Consider the following 13661-nt stretch of genomic DNA (forward strand, 5'->3'; position numbering starts at 1 on the left):
TCGTGCCTTTTAACCAAAACTTAACACAGTGGTCTTGTTACGATAAAATCGGACATCATCATCCACACCATCTTGAACTCCTTGGATGAAAGGCATGATACCAATACGATTTAAAAAACACACACCTTTTTGCTGAATAATCTATAATTCTTAGAGGTAACAATTGGAGATGAGAAAAACTGGTATAGAGGGGGAAATAGGAAGATGCCATATATTAAGTCAGACCTTTAGTTCATCTACTCTGAACGAGAGTATTGTCTACCCTGACTGGCTGTGGCTCACCAGGGTTTCAGACAGGGGACATACCTGGAGATGCCAGGGACCAAAAGCAGCATCTTCTGCTTGCAAACAATGCTTCACCACTGAGCCATGGCCCTTTCTGTTTCAATCAGTTGTGTAAACACTACTGTAAACTCACTTCAAATGTATGGAGCCAGTTGGATGCCTGCAAAGTCTGCTGGCTTTAAACAATATTGAGAATACATATGGTACCGGTAATTGTCATTTTTTTTAAAAAAAAAAGTTTCTGTTTAAAAAAATATTTTGATGTGAATAAGAGCACCTTCTGGGAATAGTGTGTCCGCTCTCTCTTTCTCTCTCACTCTTTCATACATTCAAGCATATCAGCTGTAGTTCAGCATTTTGGCCCTGCTCTTTCCAAGAGTGAAAAAAAAAGCCCAATCATCCTAAAATGACAATTCCGGGAGACCAATAGCATGGTCTGCCAATCAAAAGCTAACATATTGAAAAGGTCACAACTCTTCCATTAAAACATTCAGAGTCAGGGTGCTCTTTGTTCTTTAGTTTCTTCAGTGCTACAATTAATTCAGTTAAGCCAGCTTAAAGCCAAAAAGCATCATCACAGATCATAACCTTTTTCTTTTTTTTAAAGAAAAGTCATTGCTTCCTCCACTCCTGCATTTACCTTACTTAGCATATTTTAATGATATCGTATTGAAGAATTCCGTTAAGCATTAATGTCCAAAGGAAGGAGACGAGCAATAAAATACAGTTGGTGAGAGACCAAGACTAAATCCAAGCCAAATCCAAACAAACGAGGAAATGGATTTGGAAATATATAGATATAGTAACACTAAGTATTACCATAACTGCTGCCATATTCATCGCAACGTCAGTGTTTATCATACAGTATTTCTTTATGAGAGATGTTTATGAAAGAAAAGTAGTCTGTACTAGATAGAATGTCTAATAAGTATTTTCTGTTTATCATCATTTTGATAATGGATATACATTGGACCTAACATCCCACCATCATCTTGTATGGTGTTTAACCAATCAAATTGAGGAATGATACCACGGAGCAGAGGTCACCAACCTGGTGCCCTTCATCCACTCTCAACCAGCATGACCAATAGGATTGATGACCGTTGTAGTCCAAAACATCTAGTGAGCAAAACTTTGGCTAACCCTGTCATAGAGCTAGAAAAGGGGGACAGAAAGGGGAGCGCACAACTGATAAAGGAATAAAGCAACATCCCATAATGAATGGTGAAAGGCGGTGGGGTAGTTGGTCAGGGGACCACATGATAAACTTATTAACATAGTGTTAATGATATGGAGAAAATGAATAAAGAGAACATTTCCCTTTTGTCATTAAATCCTTCCCAGACTGCACTGGCTGCCAATTACTACAGTTACCATGCCCAATTTAAAGTGCTGGTTTTGACCTATAAAGCCTTAAATGGCTCAGAACCGCAGTACCTCAAAGACCATCTCTCCCCATATGAACTGACGGGGGCCCTACAATCATCATCTGAGGCCCTTCTTCATGTGCCTCCTCCACAGGAGCTCCATAGGGGGGCAACCGGAGAACAGGCCTTTTCTGCAGTGGCTCCCTGCTTGTGGAATGCTCTCCTAGGGAGGATCGCCTGGCACCATCATTATATATCTTCATGCGCCAGGCAAAATTTTCCTCTATGACCAAGCCTTTCCTTTCACCTTCAACCACTTGTGGCCTTTTAGAAGTGGTTGAATGTTTTTAATATATTTCTTTTCCCCCTCCCCTTGGTTCTAATGTCTAAAGGGGGGGCTTTTTGTCTGTCTGTCTGCTTGCTTGCAGGCTTGCTTTGTTGGCTAGTTGTAAATTGCTTTGGGCTACCCTGGGCAAGATAAAACAACTAACAAATGTAATAAATAATAATAATTAATTAGAATTAGCAGTAACTATTGACACTGATTGGCAGCAGATTCAAGAAGAATAAAAGAAAGTACTTCTTTGCATAATGAGCTTTCATAATTGATATTTTATGAATATATCAACTTGGACACCTCTCATTTCATGGTGTTTTATCATTAGCTGCTGAAAGTCAACCTTTCCTTATTGTTAGGCTCTTCCTATCAGAGGTTAGAGGCAACTCTTCTTCCATCTGAAATTTATGTTTTATGAATTGATTTTGAATCAATTCAATAACTGTTTTTTTCCCTTAACCAAAAAAGTAAATTTTAAAAAATCATCAGATCACAGTACTTTTTTGAAATCATTAATGGACCTGCCATCCAGATCCATTAATGGCGTTGGAAATGTATGGGTTTTAGGCTGTGTTGGATGCTGTAAACAGTAATCTGTCAGGAAGGAAACAGCAATAGTAATAGAAAGCTGCATCTGATCATTTAGCTCCGTGACAGTATTTGTGAACACACTGTCGTGTGTGATATTCTTGTCATGCATATGTTTGATGTGGATCTCGAGGTTATGGACATGATTGGTGAGCTGGCCATATCTTCTGTGTTTGTGGATTATTGGAGCGTAACATTACCTGCAAGCTATCTGAGCCTCTCTTTGTTACCCTTGATGACGAGAGTTGATAATGTCCTCAGCACATGGTGCTCCACTGGAGTGAGGCTGAACAGTTGTGATGCCTTTCCAATTGCTGGCAAAGTGATTCTGTAGAAATTCGCCTTCACTTTTATTAACCCCAGAGGTCCCTCTATTTGTTCACTTTTCCCAGTCACTTTCTGCTTTTCAGCGTTGAGCTAAATTGATAAAAGCACAGAGTCCTCTTCCATTCAGTAAGTATGCATCTTAGTTGAATTCACTTAAAAGCTATAGCACTTAAGAAAAATCAATAGGGCTCCTGCACACTAATTTCAGACTGACCCATTATGTCTTGCCTTGAATTACAGTTGAAGCAACAAGAGACATAAACACAATCATTCTACCATAAAAAAAATCTTAACTGTAGTAGTGTTCATAACCATCAGAATGTGTACATATTCTGCTCTTTGTACTGGAGCCATTTTTGCAACTCTCATCTGTATTTCATGCTCACGCACACTGAAATCTTCAAGATGGTAAACACACTGATCTTCTAGAATTAGCTGGTGTACACAAGAACTAAAATAAATATGCATTGGAAGGTCTCACATGTATATTACATCAGGGGTTTTTAGATTCTCAGAATTACCACTGTAGTTTCAGCCTGATGGAGTCCTTCTCACAGGGCTTTTGCATGCAGCCCCACAGTGTGGGGTCTTGCTTGCAAATCCTATCAAATCGTTCTGCTGCCTTTGATAGTTGATCCCTACCCAATTAAAAAAATGCTCTCTGCTGATGCATGTAAAAGCTTCCATTTGATAATGATACCAGTATTTCTTATAGTTTCTGTTTAAGAAACCTCATATAAAATATTTGTTTTGTGATACTGTTTTTTTCCTTCTTAACATCTTGAATGTAGAGTTTGGTCCTATCCTCCCACATTTGCAGTGTGCGCATGTGTATATCTGAATGTGTGAATGCATATGTGTGTGGATGTAGATATAGATAAGAATGATCAGTATGATTTCAGCATTATTATTACATAGTAATGGAATGTCACATAACACTGTATATTTATAATTCTAAATTGAATGTCAGTGGATCAAAAAATAAAATACAGCATCTTTTTCTTCACAGGTTTTAAGTTAAACAGATCCTATTAATATTTTTCTAACATGGCACCAATACCTGAATCAAAGATGGTTGAAAAATAATAAAAGACAGGATAGTCCTGCTTTTTCTTTTTCTATCCATCTCAGCTCTGCCCACTATAATGGGTTATCATTTTGCAGACTTTCTCAGGATTTTTCCTGCCCTGTGGGACAGAACACTGTGCTTTTCATCCACACTCAAAACTAGGAAAACCTGTGGTCAAATATTCACAACTGACAACTTCAAAGCAAATTTTCCATGGCAACTATACCTCAAAAGCCTACAGATACAGCATTTGCCAATTAGCATCTCCAAAGGGGGCCATTAGCTCCTTCAAAAAGCATAGGGGACCCTGTTTTAATCACTGCTTGTATTAGTCTTACAACAAAAAGAGAACTTGATAGAAATAAATTGATGATATCTGTAGAGAACAATGATCTCACAATGTTCATATTGTTAAGAGACAAAAATTGTTCCATTAATCTGGCCTTAATGTTGTTTAATTAAAACAGGACAATATTTTCTAATAGTCAGTGATGCTGAATCATATATTTAACAGCAGTGTTTGTCTTTTATAATTCTTTCTTGCTGCTCCTCCTTAATAATAAGGCAGACCAGAATAACCATTAGTAATCTCACAGTATGGTGACAATATTGCAATACATGGATTTCCCACAAATAAAATGTTAAAGATACTGATCTGATTTTTGTTTTTAAAAGAAGAAATAAAAGAAGTTTAATGAAAAGCCACATTTAACTCTCCTTTGATTAAATAGCATGCTCAGTAGTATTTATATATATTGGCATTGATGGTTAGTATGTCAGAATTTGCCAGAGCAGAATGTGCAGGTTGTAAATGAAGGTGGAAGCAGTTTGGCTTGCTTCTTGTTAGTGCTCCTAGGAGACTTGATCCCACCTGTCACGAGTGATCCTTTCTTGAACCTGTTTGTAGATATTTTTTGGCAGTGGTCTGGCTCTTCGTCCATAGCACAGATTTGCATCTGTAAGAGCTGCTAAGCGGATTGTCTTAAGCAAGGGGTTGGGCATTTTTGGTCTCTTCTTCTGTTAACCAATGCCTTCCTATATGTGAAGCAATGAGCAATGAAGGAATACTGTAAAAAAGTAACTTTCTATAAATGGACAGTGTACATCAGACTATTGCTGTTCTTTCAAAACATATTCTGCTTTTCAACAGAACCAGTGATGAAAGGCTAGAAATCATGATCATAAGTCACATTATTTGTTCCACCTTAACAACTATGTGGACAGTGTCATTATATACTTAGTCACTAGGTGGAAGCAAATTTAATTGTATCCGATTGGTCAGGAGCTTTCTCCATATATTTTGTTCTTGTTAAGAGTGATAATAAAGTTACTGTCTAGCTTTCTGACTTTAAGCAGGTGTGGGAAACTTCCAGCCCATAGGTCAAACCTGGCCCACCAGTCTTCTCCATTTAGCCCATGAAGCCATTTTGGGAAAGTCAAGCCCACACTTCCTACCCTTGACACCAGTTGTGGGGCAGGTAATGACATGTTTTCCAAGGAACAGTCAGAAGTTGAAATGGGCTCCTGTTTGTTGCACACTTCTACCTGCCCATCAGCTAATCTAAGACTTCTGTGACACCAATGGCAAAGATTCAGCACCCTGTGGACCCTATTTAAATTAGACAATATTATGAATATGTGTATAGTGCTATTCACTTGTCTTTTCCCCATGAAGTCTATATTATTGTTATGCTTTCTGTTTGCAAATACTATGTTTTAACTCTCTCCTCTTCTCATAGGCCAATGTTTCCTTGACCTTCTTTCTAGAATATTACGTTACATGTTATATAGTTTAGATTATAATAAATGTTATAATTTCATATAGATCTATCTTTCAAGCAACGTGTTCTGTTTTATTAGAGGAAAGGGCTCAAGAGCTTATCATCTCACTTATTACTTTTCAAAAACGGAAAGGCGCCTAATTTTGTGATTTATTTCTATTTCTATTTATATATTGAAACTATTTATAAACTGCCTCTTCATTTCAACCAATCCAAGGGTGGGTTATAATAAACAATTTAAAACCATAACAACAGCATCAATAGATATAATAATACAGTAAAACGAGAGCAGATAAAACAGATCAATAAAACAACAGCCTATAAAACACAGATGACCACCTTTTGATACATGGTCTAGGCACGAAAATCCTGCAAATGCCTGAATGAACAAACATGTTCTCAGCTGGAACTGAAAAGCGAAACATGCTTTTTGAAAGTTTGAAAATTACATTCCAGTTACATAAACTGCAAATGCTCAGCAGTTGCGTGAAAATGTGGGGCTCTCTTCACTGCAGGAAGTATATATGTTTTCTCTTTGCAACCAGTTGCACCTCTCATATTTCCATTATTCTGAATTTCTAGACTTACTAGAAAAGGTGCTTTGTTTTAAAACTAAAGAGACATTCATTGGGGATGGTTCCAGAAAGTTGATTTAGGAAATATTTATTTAGAAAGTATTACTATTAATCACATTTTTAGTTTCCTCTTGTTAAGGTTCAATGCAACAAAATATAAAACACAAACAGACAAAATCTATCAAATGATAGTAATTCTGTGAACCGCCCTGAGACCCTGGGTATAGGGCAGTACAGTGGTACCTTGGGTTACATACGCTTCAGGTTACAGACTCTGCTAACCCAGAAATAGTACCTCAGGTTAAGAACTTTGCTTCAGGATGAGAACAGAAATTGTGCTCCGACGGCACAGCAGCAGCGGGAGACCCCATTAGCTAAAGTGGTGCTTCAGGTTAAGAACAGCTTCAGGTTAAGAACGGACCTCCGGAACGAATTAAGTACTTAACCCAAGGTACCACTGTATATAAATTTAACAACAACAACAACAACAATGCTAAGCTGAATTGTTCAGCAGTAAGCATATGGAGGCATCACATAGACTTTAACCATCAACTTCTTTTTGTTATTAGAGTGATGGCTTCTCTAGTTCTGACACTAACTAAATAATGTAAACTTTTATTCAGAGATGAAGCTTGAAGCAGTGATTGAGAATGAGGGTATTTGAGGAGCACCCAGCAAGGAGGTCAGTCTTATTTTGTTCTTGTAAGTTTCATGCTGAGATGGCATCTAATGTATTTTACAATATAGAATATAGCAGGCTTCCAGAGTGTTCAATGGTGTTGCATTTGTTTGTTTGTTTCTTTATATGTAAGCCACTTGGAGTCTAATTGCTGAAGAGTGGGAGATAAATAAATGATTACTTACAGGTACTTCCTTATAAATAAATGGATAAATGAAGTGAGGCTTTGATTTTACTAGCACATTCAGAATTGTGTCTGCATAGAACACAACAGTGTAACTGAATTTTCAGAATTAAATTTGGGACAAACCATTAGCAGACTACCACAGAATGATAAACAGGAAGTGTGGATGATCCCTTAGAGGAGATCTGATGGGTTTCACATTCCCTCTGGTTTTTGAACATGAGGAAGTGTCGCATGCAAACACATGCCGAACTCCCAAATGTCAAAGAGGCTGAAGACTGTGGAATGGGTGACATTTAAGTTGGGGTAAGCAATGAAGACATTTCTGAACATGGCTTTGGTCCACTCTGAATGTGGGACAGCAGCTGAAGCATAAGGGACAGCACCTCTAGATACTCCTTTGCAGCCTTTTCCACGCATGTTAAGGTTGTACAGTTCATAAATTAAAACACATTTAAAACACACATCCAAACAATCTTGCAAACTGTAATTTACCCCTAACATCTAGAATTCCCTGCACTCTTAAAAAATGGCAGTTTCCTAGATTTCCAGGTGGGGATTTTTAAATGCATGGTTTCTACGTAGCCTTCATGATTTTCCTGATCACAGAGTTTGTATATTCACATTTGATAATGCCTTAACTACAGAGGATGAATTATACCATTTGAACCTTCCTAAGTTAGGGAAACAATTATATAAGCTTCCCTAAATGTAATTGCAATAGAACAAGCAAGAGACAGTCTATAAAGTCATACAGCAAGGTGGGAAGATATGACAAAGGAAGGATTGATGGATGGTCCTAGGGGATGCTGCTAGGACCCACTGCATGAATAAACATGAGCTATTTTATACACTAAGCAGAGGAAAACCTACATTTGGAGCTGTGTATGTACTCAAAAGGGAGGCAGTGATGTTGTTCGGTGAAAAACACCTATAGAGCAGGGCTGGGCAGTCTTTAGACTTGTGGGATTTACTTTGCTTATTACTAGAACCTCAAGGACCACCAAATGGAGCCAGGGGCAAAATGGTGGCTCAGGATGGCATACCTACACCTAAAGTTAAGGAACAGGAAGCCTCTGAATACAGGCCAGAGACTAATTTTATTTCCATTTTCAGAACCAAGTTCCCAGTCCTTTTCACAAAAACCATGCCTGCTCCCCCACCCCCCAGCTTTCTTCATTTTATCAGCCTAATTTAGCAAGGAGAAAAGGATTGTTATTAAACAATTAGACACTCAGTAAGCCTTGCAGATCTCATACAAATCATTCAAAGATCTCTTAGTAGATCCCAATCTACCTTCTGCCTAAGAGTAGCTTGTTTACATGTACCTGTCACATAACAGAGGATTGAACCTGAATACATTCATTTTAATGAACATTATCTATCTATAATCTATTTATATATTGTCTTGGGGGTTTATGTAACATGTCTTTAGTTATGCTTGCATCTTAAGGATTAGTTAGACTGGGATATAAACGTAATTTTAGCCATTAATAAGTGAAAAATCATTATTACCTGAACAGTAAACAGCGCAGAATTATGCACTACAAAGTAAATACTGAAATGACTAGTGAAGAAATATGTGTGAGAAATACCAGCATTATTCAAAGTATCTAATAAAAAAAAATTATCCAAATTGTGTAATTAAAGATACTGAGTTACAGTATAAATATTAAAACAAAAATGCAGTTGCCTGCTAGAATAAAACTGCTTTAGAGAACCACACAGTTCAGATCTTGGTTACAGAGTAGGCTTTATTCCACACCTTTATATGAATAAATACATGTAAGAATTGCCTTTTGCCTTGCTGGAAAACTCTCTATAGGAGTCCCCTAGGGTGTAGAAACTGGAAGAGTAGCACTTCCTGCATTTTGAATTAGTATGTGCAGTAATATGATTCACAAAAAAGGCCAAGTTACCTATAGGGAAATCTCAATCAAGAAACTGGCCTACTACAGAAATCTAGTAGAGAAGGTTGTTCTGCATATGAAACACAACTAAAACAGATACTTTTCATAGGAATTAGAGTTGCCAGGAACTTTATGAATATGTTTGCTAAAAATGCTAAAAATGTGGCAACAAAAATTTCCTGTCACACAACAAATATTTCAATTAAAATATTACCAGCAGTTATAGTTTTGGAAGTATACTTGCTAAAGCTTTTGTAAAATAAGCACTCAAATGCTGCACCAGTGCGCCATTATTATCATCATCACCATCATTATTGAAATTGTTTTTGAAGCATGAGAACTAAAGGATGTTATTGATTTTCTATCACTTATCTTATGACTGGCCATCTTGCCTAATTGGCAGAGATTCACTCTCATGTACAGAAATCTAGAAATTCCAGTATGTTCTACTGGCATCAGTAGAATATACAAAAAAAGGAGTATGTGTGCAGTTCTATTAAGATCTGCATTTTCATACAACACACAACGTCTTCCAGTGGACCCAGTACAATCGCCATCTGCTGTGTTTGGCTTGACTGGATTGTGAATTCTCTCATGTGACTTTTAATGCATACTCGTGTGACTTCTTTGGTTAATACATTGCACTCAGCTGTATTTGGAGTAGGCCTAAATGAATCAGTGTTTGTGCAAATGAAAGAAATTTACTAATGTAGAAGGCTGCTCCAATAAGCCAGTACAGGACAACTAAGTCTTATCATATCATAGTGGTGCTCCTATATGCACTCCCAGAGCAAAGTCAGAAGCATGTCAATGTGGCAGGAAAAACCAATACTAATGGACACTTACACATCATCCCTAGTAAGCTCTACTCCCCGCCCCCAGCTGGCTCTGGCCACTTCTCCCCCTTACTATAACAACTTCCCATTCGTAGTTATGGACACAATACAACCCTGTCATCAAACTGGAAATAAGGGTATAGTTTAAAATCACTGGGGATCCACTGATTTCAGTGGGATGTTATATTTAGAAAGTACTGTTGCAATATTTAGTTATTTTATCATGGAACTGTTTTGAGATTTGATGTAGAATAAGTTGTGATCCACAAATTTTTAAAATGTCAAAATCCTTTTTGTTGTTGTTGTTTAGTCGTGTCCAACTCTTCGTGACCCCATGGACCAGAGCACGCCAGGCACTCCTGTCTTCCACTGCCTCCCGCAGTTTGGTCAGACTCATGTTTGTAGCTTCGAGAACACTGTCCAACCATCTCATCCTCTGTCGTCCCCTTCTTCTTGTGCCCTCCATCTTTCCCAACATCAGGGTCTTTTCCAGAGAGTCTTCTCTTCTCATGAGGTGGCCAAAGTATTGGAGCCTCAGCTTCGCGATCTGTCCTTCCAGTGAGCAGTCAGGGCTGATTTCCTTAAGAATGGAGAGGTTTGATATTCTTGCAGTCCATGGGACTCTCAAGAGTCTCCTCCAGCACCATAATTCAAAAGCATCAATTCTTCGGCAATCAGCCTTCTTTATGGTCCAGCTCTCACTTCCATACATCACTACTGGGAAAACCATAGCTTTAACTATACGGACCTTTGTTGGCAAGGTGATGTCTCTGCTTTTTAAGATGCTGTCTAGGTTTGTCATTGCTTTTCTCCCAAGAAGCAGGTGTCTTTTAATTCCGTGACTGCTGTCACCATCTGCAGTGATCATGGAGCCCAAGAAAGTAAAATCTCTCACTGCCTCCATTTCTTCCCCTTCTATTTGCCAGGTGGTGATGGGACCAGTGGCCATGATCTTTGTTTTTTTGATGTTGAGCTTCAGACCATATTTTTCGCTCTCCTCTTTCACCCTCATTAAAAGGTTCTTCAATCCCTCCTCACTTTCTGCCATCAAGGTTGTGTCATCTGCATATCTGAGGTTGTTGATATTTCTTCCGGCAATCTTAATTCCGGCTTGGGATTCATCCAGCCCAGCCTTTCGCATAATGAATTCTGCATAATTTAAATAAGCAGGGAGACAATATACAGCCTTGTCGTACTCCTTTCCCAATTTTGAACCAATCAGTTGTTCCATATCCAGTTCTAACTGTAGCTTCTTGTCCCATATAGAGATTTCTCAGGAGACAGATGAGGTGATCAGGCAGCCCCATTTCTTTAAGAACTTGAAATTTCTAAAATCCTTTTAGAAATGCTAAAATTCTGTAGCACATATGTTTTAATTAGGAATTTCCTTTGGAAGAAGTATAATTTTTCTCTTACATATTATTATTTGGGTAATATTTGGTATTATTTAATCGAAACTGCAAATTGTTTAGCTAAGCCAATTTCTGGAACAAATTACTCAGTTGTAAACCAATCTAATATATATATAGAAAATTATTGACAAGGTAAAAAGTACGTAACTTAAAAGCTGGCCCTTGGTTGAAGTCTTAAATGTATAGAATTCCTCTGACTTCATCTTATTATTAGTCCATTTACAAGTATGTTTATTTAAATAAACAATAGTATTAGGATCAATGGATAAAGAATCTTAGTGGAAAAAATAATCACTTCATTCATGGCATAGTGATATATGGATAATGACTTCAACATGTTGCTAAAGTGATCATCTGTTCCCAATTAATATTGATGCATTGCAGTTGCAAGGCTTTTAATGATCACATTACTGGGGAATTATTGCTGCTCATATAATTTGTCCTTATAATCATGTATTTATCATAGATGCAAAAGACAAGTCCCCCAAGAGACCCATCACAAAACCCTTATTTCAGTGATTCTTAATTGGGTTCAAATATAGTCCTTACAGTTTCTTTTGGGAGAGTAACAGGGTCCCCCCACCACAAGCAGCATAAAATTGCTATGTGCATGATTGTTACAATGCTATACCACTGTTCATTTGGAAAGATTGCATTTGGTAGGAGATGAATAGCTAATCATGTTGGAGAAATAATGGATGCATTTGCGCCTATACTCTCACACAGCAATAGCTTCTTGTCAGAGTCACTTCACTTTTAGAGGGCATTCTACCCTAATATGCTTAGTGTGGAAGTAAACTGGATTGCTAGTAGCCTACAGGCAGTGCAAAAATGATTTAATTCATGCACTGAAGTAAACTGCATCTTCTCGAGATCATACGTGCAGATGTTTGTAGCATATAGAAAGAAATTCAACGGTGGTGATAATCCCAAATTTTAATTTAGGGCACGATTCTTAAACATAGCCATTTTATGGTAAGCTCCTCATTAGTTCATAGTTGCAATATTAGGTCTGTTGGGTTTATGTCACCAATATTCACACATAATATTTTATAGTACATATTTGAAATCTCTAGATCTCCTGGAAACAAAGTTTTAATGACCTAGTCTTCAAAATGGCGTTGCTGCCTCTCTAAGCAAATTACAACTTGGTACTGCTTCTCCCTCTCATCCTCTCTATTTTATTTTATTTTTTACTGTGAAGTAAAAATTAACATGACCACTGGGGATACTTTTATTAAGATTGGAATGGTAGAGTTTTACAATTAACAGCTATGTTGCTTTGAAATGTAAGAAATGGTCGAGAAATATTCCCTACTGATCCCAGTTTCCCATATGACTGCAAATTATATCTGACACTCATTTTACTATATGTGAAATTGCTATGTTTGGTTGGAGCTCTTTTGTTCACAATAGATATTTTGTTTTGCCTGGATAATAATTTCAGGCAAATCTCTGATGTATAATAATTTTAAGGATGGAATTAAAAGTTAAAATATTTATTCATGTTTATTTTGGTAGTGGTTAAATCATTATGTTGAGGGTATTTAGGTTTTGGTTTGTGATTCCACATATACATAGCTACAGAAATCTGCATAAATGAGGCCAAATCCTAGTGCTTATTTTTAGAATTAAGCCTTCCAGATAAACTTTCTCTTCCAAATGTGATTCTTCAAAGCAATTATTGCATTTATCTGGCTTTCTGCTCCATAGCAGGACATGTCTACTACGAAAATCAGCCACAGTTACATATTTAGGGATTAATCCTGTGCACAGGAAGCTAGCAGAAAGCATGCCGGTGTAAATTTTGTTGTTTTGTTGTTGTTTAGTCATTTAGTCATATCCGACTCTTTGTGACCCCATAGACCAGAGCACACCAGGCACTCCTGTCTTTCACTGCCTCTCGAAGTTTGGTCAAACTCATGTTTGTAGCTTCAAGAACACTGTCCAACCATCTCGTCCTCTGTCGTCCCCTTCTTCTTGTGCCCTCCATCTTTCCCAACATCAGAGTCTTTTCCGGGGAGCCTTCTCTTCTCATGAGGTGTCCAAAGTATTGGAGCCTCAGCTTCAGGATCTGTCCTTCCAGTGAGCACTCAGGGCTAATTTCCTTAAGAATGGATAGGTTTGATCTTCTTGCAGTCCATGGGACTCTCAAGAGTCTCCTCCAGCACCATAATTCAAAAGCATCACTTCTTTGGCAATCAGCCTTCTTTATGGTCCAGCTCTCACTTCCATACATCACTACTGGGAAAACCATAGCTTTAACTATACAGACCTTTGTCAGCAAGGTGGTGTCTCTGCTGTAAATTAA

Source organism: Podarcis tiliguerta, assembly GCF_965153285.1.
Source record: "Podarcis tiliguerta genome assembly, chromosome: 4".
In the NCBI taxonomy this organism is placed as follows: domain Eukaryota; kingdom Metazoa; phylum Chordata; class Lepidosauria; order Squamata; family Lacertidae; genus Podarcis; species Podarcis tiliguerta.